The sequence below is a fragment of the Myxocyprinus asiaticus genome, chromosome 39 (genome assembly GCF_019703515.2).
Source record: "Myxocyprinus asiaticus isolate MX2 ecotype Aquarium Trade chromosome 39, UBuf_Myxa_2, whole genome shotgun sequence".
NCBI classification, from domain to species: Eukaryota; Metazoa; Chordata; class Actinopteri; order Cypriniformes; family Catostomidae; genus Myxocyprinus; species Myxocyprinus asiaticus.
Window position 1 is genome coordinate 28,288,854 of NC_059382.1, and position 12,671 is coordinate 28,301,524.

Here is a 12,671-nt window from a genome sequence, read left to right on the forward strand (position 1 = left end):
ACCTTTTAACCAAGTTAGAAGGTTACTATGGGAACTGCAAGGCTGGCCATTCATTCTGCGTTAATTTGCTCAATCCAGTTGGCTGATGGGAATCGTAGGCCGATCACCTAGCAACTTGTTTGCAGGGTGGTGGATAAACCCCCCAGCCAAACTCGCGGATGTAGACAAGAGGAATGAGTCTCAGACAGATAGAAAGAGAGGGAGAAAACATCTCCAGTCACAACATCCCTCTCCACTGCAATTATCCTTTAACTCTGCCATCCCTCCCTCTCTCTCTCTCTCTCTCTCTCTCTCTCTCTCTCAGACATTACCTCTCTACTAGCACGGTCGAACATATTTTGAGTGCAATTAACGTCCCTTAAAAGCCCTCAGTGCTCTAAATGCTTGGAATTAAGAGAGAGAGACAGACACTGAGAACTGGCAGAAGGGAGAGTAAGACAAACGAATAAAAGAAGAATGCTAAAAAAAAGTGTGACAGAAAGATAGAGAGAGTGAGACTTGGACAAAGAGCAAAATGGGTACAAATGTCAGAAATTCTTAATTTCTCAAAACTGAAAAACTGTAATAAAATAACATTTCACAAATATTTTTATCTAAAGCAACATTGAACATTGATGCATTCAGTGGAATTTGAACCCATGTCCTAGGCATTTCTAGCGCCTTGCTCTACCAGCTGAGCTACAGGAGCCAAATCGTTTGTGCTACAATAGTCAATGCTTATAATATTTTATGTTAATAGTTATATTAAAGGAACTGTTCCCAAAAATGAAAATTCTGTTATATTTTATTCACCCTCTAGTTGTTCCAAACCCATATAACTTAATTCTTAAGCAGAACACACATGATTTAATCACTGTTGCTGTCTGTCTTTTCAATACGTGGATATTTTGTTCTACAACATAAGCCTACACACATGAACAGAACAACATAACAATCTACACACAAGTGATGCCGAACCACGGGAATGAGTGCGATCGACAGACCCCGCCTCCGGATTAAACCCTTCTCTGCACTCCCCGACGTTCACCATGACCAAATCACTGCGATGAAATAGACATTTATATACATTTTTATCTATTATTTTAAGTAGTATTAAAGGAAATATTAAGAGTGGAAACAGGAAATCGGACAGAAAACAAGTGGGATAAAAGGTGAAATCGAACCATGGTCACTGGGACAACAGCACACATTCACACACCGTCGTTACACTCCATGCCACTGCAGCGGCATCTGTTTTCTAGTTTGTTGTATATTTATATGGTTTGACCAGTGTGGCAGATGCTGTTTACAAATAGATGGCTGCAAATAGTCATTCCGTAAATTATACTCAGTCATACCTCAAATGTGAATTTGAAATTTGAAGCCGTATTGAAGCAACATACTCTGATGAATTAGCCTACTGAGTTCACCTACAAATTGAGGTTACAGCTGAACAGCTCTATAGTAGTCCATGAGACTTCTGTGGCACATTACAAGTCTTCTGAAAGCATTAGATATGTTTGGGAAAGACATTTTTTTTTGTGTGAAAATCTTGATGTCCGTTGTGCGTTCCTGAGTGCTATGGGAGCAGCTTGTTCAAAGTGGCACGTGTGTTCATGCGAGGAAATTTTTTTTTTGCAGTAAACAATGCAAGTTCTCACACCTGAACACCCGTGCCACTGTGAACAAGCTTCGCTCATAGCGCTCATGAATGTACAACAGACATCAAGATTTCAGGGACTAAAAAGAAAATGTTTTTCACTTCAGTTCATTCTGAGCATCTTTTCGTTCCGGTTTGAGTGTTCCGCTGCATCCTTTCCAATCGGTAACCGGTAAGAATAAAATAAAACAATGGTTATTAACGGTCTGTGCTAAGGGTGGGTGAAATACCAGTTGCAGTGTTCCCAGATCTGGCTAAAAGAAACAAGGTCAAATTAAGGCACTTGCCTCACACCCAAAAGTAGCCTATATAAAATAACATCTTTTCAATAAATGTATTTTTAATTCTAAAAATATCCCCCAAAAATACAGTAATTTAAATATTTCAAATATACATCTGGCCCTCTAAAATCAATGAATAGCCAAAATCTCTCTCTCCTGCATGCATCCACACACTGCATGGGCACGAATGGACTAAACGTCATATTATTCTTTATGTACAATATATATTATGTAAAAAAAAATAAATAAATAAATAAATAAATAAATAAAAAAAAAAAATATATATATATATATATATATATATATATATATATATATATATATATATATATATATATATATATATTTAATCATTGTTTAATAATTTTAATTTAATTATTTAATTACAGATCTGCTTCTCGGTCAGAACCGGCAGCATCAAATCTGTATTAATGCATCATATCTAACAATAATTCAGTAAAGACTTGAAAACAGCTGAGAAATGTACTTTTTACCTCGATATTGTTTCTTGCCTCTGGATTAATCATGCATGTATATTTAGTAATTTCATATATAGGCGCCAAAATGGTCTTCAGGATGTCACGGAAGGCTGCATTCACAACGACGTAAATTAAGACAAAGAAATGTGTGATGCAGCAGTTTCCTTCAGAATCAAAGCACATGATTATCATGTTCAACTAAAGAGAGTGAAGCCCCATTTTTACGGCTACAGGAAGTGAAAATTAGCCTTTGGTTTCTTAAAAAAATGATCAGAAAGAAATTAACCGGTTATTAACCGGTTACCAGCTGTAACAAGTAAAGGACGGGCAAGGAGGAGGCGGGAACTGGCTGAACAGTAAACATAAGGTTTAATGTAAAACTCAACTTTAAACAACATAAAACATAAGACAAACAGACACAAACAAAGCGGCCGCATGCATCTCTCTCTCTCTCAAACCGGCGTCTCCGGCTGCCCCTTATCTCGCTGTCCCATTGATCAGCTGATTCAGCTCCGGCCGTGCTCCATCACAGCCTGGCCACGCCCTCCTCCTCGTCACACTCCTACCCCCCCCGATTCAGTCCACCAGTCTGACTACCTCCCCCCCATCTCTGGAGGGGAGATGCTGCCCTTCTGGCCATTCTGTCAGCCGGTGGTCCACCCCGCCTCCTGCAAACCTGGGGGAGAGATGAAGGGAGGCGTAGGGAGAGGAAATGGGCAAGTGGAGACAGAGAGAGAGAGAGAGAGATAGAGAGAGGAGAGAGAGAGAGAGAAGAGCTTGCTTGCCGGCTCCCGGATGCACTGTCGCCTGGTCCTCAACCGTTCCTCTGCCCTCTGGTGGACGCCAGCTAGCTCCTCCCCTTCTCGAACAGACGGCCATGGTTCCTCTGGCTCTCGGCGGCTAGCAGCGACCCCTCCGTCCCCAGGTAGACGGCCGCGCTGCTCCCCTGGCAGATGGCAGTGGCAAGGCCTCAACGACAGCGCTTTCCTCCTCCCTCCCGGGTTTCGGCACACCTTAACAAGTAAAGGACGGGCAAGGAGGAGGCGGGAACCAGCTGAACAGTAAACGTAAGGTTTAATGTAAAACTCAACTTAAACCAACATAAAACATAAGACAAACAGACACACACAACGCTGCCGCGTGTATCTCTCTCTCTCGAACCGGCACCTCCGGCTGCCCCTTATCTCGCTCTCCCGCTGATCAGCTGATTCATCGCCGGCCGTGCTCCATCACACATCCATACGCACGACACATACAGAGATATGAAATATCACTTATTTTGTGTTAAAACCATTTTACTTTTTGTACCTCATAGTCCCTCCATTACTCCTCTTCTCCCCCTCCTCCCCATCTCTCTTCCTCTCTTTCACTCTCGCCCTGTGTGAAGGTCATGCAATTGATTTTCCTTGTCTATTCATTTTTCAGTCCTGTTTTTGAAACGTGGGAAGCAGACAAAAGCCATACCCCCCTACCAGCACACACAGGCTCCCCTTCCCCTGCTCACGACGCTCTCACCCACTGGCTCTGTCCACCCTGAACGCTGGGTCGGGGTTCACATTTCAGCAGTGCTGTTACAACTATGTACCATTACCGTACCAACCCAGCTCATTCCAACACACCAGTTAGCCAAACATGATCACACAGGAAATTGACATGTTGCTTCCGAATGTTTATGTATTCTGAAATCGACCTCATTCTGCCATTTTTAAATCATTACATTTTTACATCAATTCAAAGGTGTTCACCTTCCCCTGTTGCGCAACTATTCTTTGAGACACGGTTTCTGGTCCCATGAAAACCAGGAAGTAATTACGTTCACATAAACAATGGTTTGTGATTTAGAGGCTGCACTTTCACTCTAATTGTTTTTGTCTCCATTGACGGTTACGTTTAGGGTTTCGGTTAGGGAGTAGGGTTAAAATATGTATTCCTGCTAACTGTATTACATCATTTACAACTAAAACTTGCTTTTGGCGCCACTCCATGGACATTTCCCCCTGAAATTGGAGCTTATCCGTCCCTTACGTTCAACAATACTTCCAGCTTCAGCCATTGGGGGCAGTGATTCGTCAAATTAACAGTGAGGTCTGACTATTGTGGTTTCATCGATTTCAGATTTACCTGCCACTAAATATTGGGTGGTTCTTGGCCAGAATGAACTGCAAGACATCAGAGTAATTTCATATCCATTGTAATTTTAACTTCAATGTAAAGACTTGTAATCCTGGTAACTTTCACATGATATGTGCAAGGGTGCTTAGAAGGAACAAAAAACAAATCTATCCATAAAATACTTGTAACGAGGTAAAAGGGAATGGAGGAGGCAAGAACCGGCTTAACAGCATAAATAATCATTTAATAATAAACTTAAACAAAAAGACAAACACAAACACATGCCGGGCAGCTGCCCATAACTCTCTCTCTCTCTCTGGAACTGCCACCTCCGGTCGTCTTTATCCCTCTCCAGGGCTTGATCAGCCTGATTAGGGGCCGGGTGTGCAGCATCACGACCCGGCCCCGCCCTTCTCCCTGCCACAACACTGTTTGCATGAGGCAAACTCCACCCACAGGAATTACATTGGTAATGCATAATCAAAAGTTCATCCATCTAAACTGTAAAAAGTGGTAACTTGCAACATGTTACCTTGAGGAGCTACAGTATTTCTACTTGATCTAACCCTTAAAATTAGGATTAATTCACCCAAAATGAAAATTCTCTCATCATCAATTTCTTTCTTCTGCTGAACACAAATGAAGATTTTTAGAAGAATATCTCAGCTCTGTAGGTCTATACAGTGAATGGGTGCCAACATTTTGAAGCTCCAAAATCCACAAAAGGGCAACATAAAAGTACTCAAGATGACACTAGTGGTTTAATCCATGCCTTCATAAGCGATATGATAGGTGTGGGTGAGAAACAGATCAATATTTAAACTCTTTTTTCCTATAAATTCTCCTCCCTGCTCAGTCACTTTCACATTCTTCTTCTTCTGTTTTTGGTGATTCACATTCTTCTTGCATATCACCTCATAATGGGCAGGGAGGAGAATTTATGATAAAAAAATGACTGTTTCTCACCCACACCTATCATATCGTGTCTGAACACATGGATTTGGAGTCAAGTGAATTACATTTATGCTCCCTTTATGTGGATTTTAGAGCTTAAAACTTTTGGCACCTATTCACCATTTTTTGGCACCTTGCATTGTGAGGACCTACAGAGCTGAGATTTTCTTCTAAAAATCTTCATTTGTGTTCTGCAGAAGAAAGAATGTCATACACATCTGGGATGCCAGTAGGGTGAGTAAATCATAAGATAATTTTCATTTTTGGGTGAACTATCCCTTTAAAGAAATGTGTTCAGGTTGATTCAGTGATAAATAATATTTTTGATATGCAACTCCTAGGGGGGCCCCATTCACAGCATCCGCCACCCTATTCTCCCAAATCGACGTCTGCGGGAAGAGCACGCGTTCAGCGGGAGATGCTGATATAAGCACGTAGATGGTGCGCAACAGTGAAACTGTTTGACCCACGAAAAGGTCAGCCAATCGGCCCAGAAGTACCTTAATGCACCCCTGTTGATTTGAATGAAACCAATTAACTTAGAAGTTACCACATGAAGCACAGTTTTTAGGTTAACATTGTTTTCAGTGTAGAACAGTCTCATCTAAATAAGGATGAATTATACTCTACAGCTCAAATTGCCATGTTGTTTTAACAACTAATTTACGTAATTGCTTTAACCAAAATATGAGCTTCATATTTCTGCTATATTTTTGACTATCAGCATACACTTAATGCCGATAATCAAAAGACTGATGCCGCAAAAAAAATAAAAAAAATAAAAAAATACCTACCAAGAGACCACTATCTGATACAGTTAGTGAGTCTATGAAGTACATAATTTCATTAGTGGGTAAAGATCGCTGTGGCTTTTCTGTGTCGTTTGATAGTTTTTATTAATAGTTTAATTATGTATGAGCTGGTATTAATGAACGTGACCTTTATACTACAGATAAATGTGGAGCATGGGGTGTCTAATTTACGAATTCTTCTAAAACAGAAATTAAATGGATCATTCAACCAAAAATGACAATTCTGTCATCATTTACTCAACCTCATGTTCATCCAAACACGTATGACTTCCTTTCTTCTTTAGAACATAAAAGGAGATGCTAGGCTAGCCTCAGTCACCATTTACTTTCACAGTAAAAAAAAAAAGAAGCATTGAAATTGAATGGTGACTGAGCCTAACATTCTGCCCAACATCCTCCATGTTTTGCATGGAAAAAAAGTCATACACACATACTTACATAATAGCCTACTATATGCATCAAAACACTGGCGTCGTTTATCTCTACCCACTTACACCTATATCGTAGTTCCCTATCTGTCACTCACGCGACGTTGGTGTCAATGTAGTGACACTAGGGGTCACTCTTGGGAGCCCGAGACACCTCTGGTCTTTGATAAAAGGCCAATGAAAATTGGCGAGTGGTATTTGCATGCCACTCCCCCAAACATACGGGTATAAAAGGAGCTGGTATGCAACCACTCATTCAGATTTTCTCTTCAGAGCCGAACGGTCATGCTCACTGAGCTGAATACTACTGTTCATTCATCTCTGCTGGATCTGACGGCACATTTCAGCGGCTTCTCCCTCCTCTGCACTTGTGCACTGCAGAGAATGCCCCTGGGCGCTTCGGCAGAAAAACTAGAGAGTATATTTTCTGAAAGAACATTTTTCCCCTCTAAAAGAGTATATATTTCTCTAAAAGAGCGCACACACGGAACGTCTTTTTAAAGACGCGTCTTTTTAAAGATGCTTTTCCGATTGTGTGTTATTCCTGGTTGTGCTCGTTATCTCTCGCCTTCTAACGGTCACGATCACTGTCTTTCATGTCTGGGCACTGCTCACGCGGAGACAGCGTTCGTGGATGGTCATGTTCTCATTGCGAGAATATGTCTATGGCAACGTTGCGGTCGCGGCTCGCCTTCGTAAGAAAGCGAGCCACCCCAGAGGCTCCCGCCTCGGTCCTTTTACCCACGGGTTTGAGGCCAGCACTGGGACACTGGGGGCAATTTGGGGACCCCAATGGGACCGCCTCCGCCGGGTATCCCCCCGCGGACCTCCCATTCCCCAGCACGCTCGTCTGCCCCGATCGGGCTTCCGGGTGAGTCCGCCGGCTCGTCTCACGGCGAGTTCGACCTCTTATTCGGAGCCCGCGAAAGTGATGAGCTCTCGAGCGCAGCATCAGAGAACGGGCTCGTCCAGTCGGAATCCTCAGCTGGGCTCCTCCCTTCGGGGTCGATCGCCCAGTCACAGGCTGACGCAGAGATGACGACATGCTTTCCCGGGCAGCCGCGAGCGTCGGTTAGAGTGGATTTCACCGCTCTTCCCTGAACCCTCGCGGCTCGGTGACTGGTTCCTGGGCTCGCGGCGCCGCTCAAAGCCACGCCCTGCCCCCGTTTCTTTCTTCCCGGAAGTGCATGAAGAGCTGACAAGGTCGCGGGAGGCACTTTTTACTGCCCGGTCCCGATCTTTTCAGCTTCCCCGCTCTCACTACCCTCGATGGTGGGGCGGCCAAGGGTTATTCAGCAATCCCCCGGTGGATAAAGGCGCTGGCGGTGCACCAATGCCCGCAGAGCGCCGCCACCTGGCGCGGGTGCCCAAGGCCCCCGTCCAAGGCCTGTAGGTTTACGTCGTCTTTGGCGGCCAAGGCCTATGGTGCCGCTGGACAAGCCGCCTCCACCCTGCACACCATGGCTCTCCTGCAAGTCCGCCAAGGCGCTAAAAGAACTGCACGAGGGTAGTTCCGCCCCGGGATTGATGCAGGAACTGCGCTCGGCGACCGACCTCGCTCTCTGAGCGACGGAGGTCACGGTGCGGTCTCTCGGGCGGACGATGGCCACACTAGTGGTCCAGGAGCACCACCTTTGGCTCAACCTGGTCGAGATGGGTGAGGCCGACAAGACACAATTCCTTGCTGCCCCCATTTCCCAGGCGGGCCTATTCGGCAACACCGTCTAGGACTTTGCCCAGCAGTTCTCGATGGTAGAGCAGTAGATGGATGCTAGCCGGCATATCCTGCCCCGGCGCAGCTCAAGATCCCGCACCCCATCTACTCATCGCCAAGGGCGTCCCCCTGCGATGACTGCACCGGCTCCGCTGCAGCCGCCCCTTCGGCCCGGCCCCGGCGTGGAGCCCACCGCAGGAAGCAGATGCCACCCGTTTCGCGGCCGCCCAGAACCCGTGAAAGGCTTCAAAGCGCCCTTGAGACGGGCGACCCAGGGACAACGAAACCCACTGCTCTGGAGCTGGTAAGCAGATCTTCATCTTTTTGTTACCTTTTGCATTTAATTGTGCTGCATACCCAAGTGGCTGCAGTACTCAAGAGCTCAGCAAGAGTGGTTTCCTTGTTCCCTGGGTCACGTATCCGGTGTGTACGGCTGGCATCACGACCACCGTCCACCACTCCATTTGGCAGGTTGGCGCTCCAGCGGCGGTCTCCCGCCCTGAGCGCCCAGCTGTGGCACAAATCCGCCCCCGATGTGACAGTCTCCACGGGTCACGAGGACAGGCCTCTTCCTCCCCCGTCCCAGGCTGTTCTGGGGGTGGTCACAAGGAGCCAGGTAAGTGCTTCGATGTCCTCTGACTCAGCACGGCCACGACGTGGTGTGGCACCTCGAGCTCCGCCCCGCCGCGAGGCCCCACCTGCCGGTACATCCGATGACGTTGTCCCTTTGGTCCCCCTTGAGCGGAACTTGGACGCATGGCTTGCGCCTTCCAATCTGTCACGAGGGCTGGTCCGGACCGTCCGACTCGGCTGTGCGATTCACTTCGCCAGGCATCCGCCCAGGTTCAGCGGTGTCCACTTCACCTTGGTGAAAGACGAAAACGCTGCTACCTTGCGCGGAGATCGCTACCCTTCTACGGAAGGACACGATAGAACCTGTCGCTCCAGCCGAGATGCAGAAAGGGTTTTACAGCCCCTACTTCATTGTACCGGAAAAAGGCGGTGGGTTGCGGCCAATCTTGGACCTGCGAATACTGAACCGGGCTTTACACAGACTCCCATTCAAGATGCTGACGCAAAGACTATTCTAGCGAGCGTCCGGCATCAAGATTGGTTCACTGCGGTAGACCTGAAGGATGCGTACTTTCACGTCTCGATCCTTCCTCGACACAGACCCTTCCTGTGGTTCGCGTTCGAGAGTCAGGCGTATCAGTACAAAGTCCTCCCTTTCGGCCTGTCCCTGTCTCCTCGTGTCTTTACGAAGATCGCAGAGGCTGCCCTTGCCCCGTTAAGGGAGGTGGGCATTCGCATTCTCAACTATCTTGACAACTGGCTAATCTTAGCTCACTCTCGAGACGTGTTGTGCGCACACAGGGACCTGGTGCTCTCACACCTCAGCCGACTAGGGCTTCGGGTCAACTGGGAAAAGAGCAAGCTCCTCCCGATTCAGAGCATCTCTTTTCTTGGTTTGGAGTTGGACTCAGTCTCCTTGACGGTGCGCCTTACGAACGATCGCGCCCAGTCGGTGCTGGTCTGTTTGAAGGCGTTCAAACAGAAAACAACGGTTCCACTGAAAATTTTTTAGAGGCTCCTGGGGCATATGGCATCCTCGGCGGTGGCCACCCTGCTCGGGTTGATGCATATGAGGCCGCTTCAGCACTGGCTCCAGACTCGAGTCCCGAGATGGGCATGGCGCCACGGGACACCGCGTGGCCATTACGTCGGTCTGTCACCGTCTTTTCAGCCCTTGGACCAACCTCTCGTTTCTACGAGCAGGTGTTCCTCTAGAACTGGTCCCCAGGCGCGTTGTGGTCACGACAGACGCCTCCAAAATGGGCTGGGGCGCCGTTTGCAATGGGCACGCAGCCACCGGCCTCTGGACGGGTCCGTGGCTGTGTTGGCACATCAACTGCCTCGTTGTTGACAATTCTGCTTGCCCTGCGGAGGTTTCGGTCGTTGATCCAGGGCAAGCACGTGTTAGTTCAGACAGACAACACGACAATGGTAGCATATGTCAACCGCCAAGGTGGTTTGCGCTCTCGTTGTATGTCACAACTCGCCCGCCATCTCCTCCTCTGGAGTCAGCAGCACTTCAAGTCGCTGCAAGCCACTCACATCCCGGGCAACCTCAACACTACGGCAGACGCGCCGTCACAACAGGTTACCCTCAGGGGAGAGTGGAGACTCCACCTTCAGGTGGTCCAGCTGATTTGGAGTCGATTGGACAGGCACAGGTGCACCTGTTCGCCTCCCAAGAATCCTCCCCACTGCCCGCTCTGGTACGCCCTGACCGAGGCCTCCCTCGGCATAGACGTGCTGGCACACAGCTGGCCCCCTGGCATTCGCAAATATGTGTTTTTCCCCAGTGAGCCTGCTTGCACAGACACTGTGCAAGGTCAGGGAGGACGAGGAGAAGGTCGTCCTGGTAAGCACCCTACTGGCCCGCCCAGATGTGGTGCTCAGACCTCACGCTCCTCGTGACAGCTCCCCGCTGGCAAAATTCCCCTGAGGAAGGACCTTCTTTCTCAGGGAAGGGGCACCATCCGGCACCCACGCCCAGACCTCTGGAATCTCCATGTCTGGCCCCTGGACGGGGCGTGGAAGACCTAAGCTGTCTCCCACCTGCGATGGTAGACACGATCACTCAGGCTAGGGCTCCCTCTACGAGGTGCCTGTATGCCTTTTAGTGGTGTCTGTTCGCTAAGTGGTGTTCTTCCCATCGGCAAGACCCCCAGAGATGTGCAGTCAGATCAGTGCTTTCCTTCCTGCAGGAGAGGTTGGAAGGGAGGCTGTCCCCTTCCACCTTGAAGGTGTACATTGCTGCCATAGCAGCACACCATGACGCAGTCGACGGTAAGTCCTTAGGGAAGCATGATCTGATCATCAGGTTCCTAAGAGGCGCCAGGAGGCTGAATCCCTCCAGGCCGCGCCTCGTTCCCTCAGCGGACCTCTATAGTTCTTCAGGGTCTACAGAGAGCCCCCTTTGAGCCTTTGCAGTCAGCCGAGCTTAAGGCACTCTCCTTGAAGACTGCCCTCCTGACTGCGCTCACTTCCATCAAGAGGGTAGGTGACCTGCAAGTGTTCTCTGTCAGCGAAACATGCCTGGAGTTCGGTCTAGGTTACTCTCACATGATCTTGAGACCCTGACTGGGCTATGTGCCCAAGGTTCTCAACACCCCTTTAGGGACTAGGTGGTGAACCTGCAAGTGCTGCCCCAGGAGGAGGCAGACCCAGCCCTGTCTTCGCTGTGTCCGGTGCGTGCTTTACGCATCTATTTGGATCGCAAGCAGAGCTTTAGAATCTCTGAGCAGCTCTTTGTCTGCTTTTGGTGCACAGCGGAAAGGAAGCGCTGTCTCCAAGCAGAGGATCGCCCACTGGCTCGTTGACGCCATAACTATGGCATATCTCGCCCAAAACATGCCGCCCCCGGTAGGGCTACGAGCCCATTCTACCCGTGGTGTAGCGGCTTCTTGGGCCTTGGCCAGGGGTGCCTCTCTAACAGACATTTGCAGAGCAGCAGGCTGGGCAACACCCAACACCTTTGCAAGGTTCTACAACCTCCGGGTGGAACCGGTTTCGTCCCAGGTAGTGGCACGCAACAAGCGGATAAGCCCGGGATAGCCGGCCGGGTGTATCACTTACACATAGCGCCTTCCACCTCCTTTTGAGCTGAAGACGTGCGCTGTTAATTCCCAGTAGTGTTCACAAAATTTGTTCCCTGGTTGACTTCATCCGAGCCCTGTGGCAGTCGAGTTTTCGGAGAGACTCGTTGCCGGCCCAGTACATGCGCTAACTAATAGCCCGGTTCTGGGGTAGGTGCTCCGCATGTGGCGGTCCCCTGTAAGGCTAACCCCATGCGATCTATATCTTCCGCTAATTCGTTTCCCTGCTGGCAAACTGTGTCTTCCTTGGGCAGAGCCCCTCTTCCCCAGTCTCCATGTTTGTAGTAACTCCTCCCCCACTGGGCAGGATCTACCTTGAAGGCTCTCCACATGGTTGGAAAGACCATGTGACATATTCTTCCACTTAAATATCCCCCCCTATCTTGGGGCGAGGTGTGGTCTCCGTGGGGTCCTCCCCTTGGGAGGGACACCCCCCGACTAGACCTGGCGGCCCAGTTGGATAATCCCCCTTCTTTTTTAGGGAGTAGAAAAAGAGAAGGGGAAAAGAGGGCACGACTGGGTTAAGCCTGTCTCTATCTTTGGGTAGTCGACTTGTCCCCAAAAAGGGCCGTTCGACACTCATAACTGTG

At 48.6% G+C, this 12,671-nt stretch overlaps 1 protein-coding gene across 1 annotated transcript in view; it reads right to left on the minus strand.

The window, feature by feature from the left end:
- LOC127429545 (neuronal PAS domain-containing protein 1-like) overlaps positions 1-12,671 on the minus strand; it is a 71,766-nt gene that overhangs the window by 34,761 nt on the left and 24,334 nt on the right. The gene's annotated exons all lie outside the window — the stretch shown is intronic.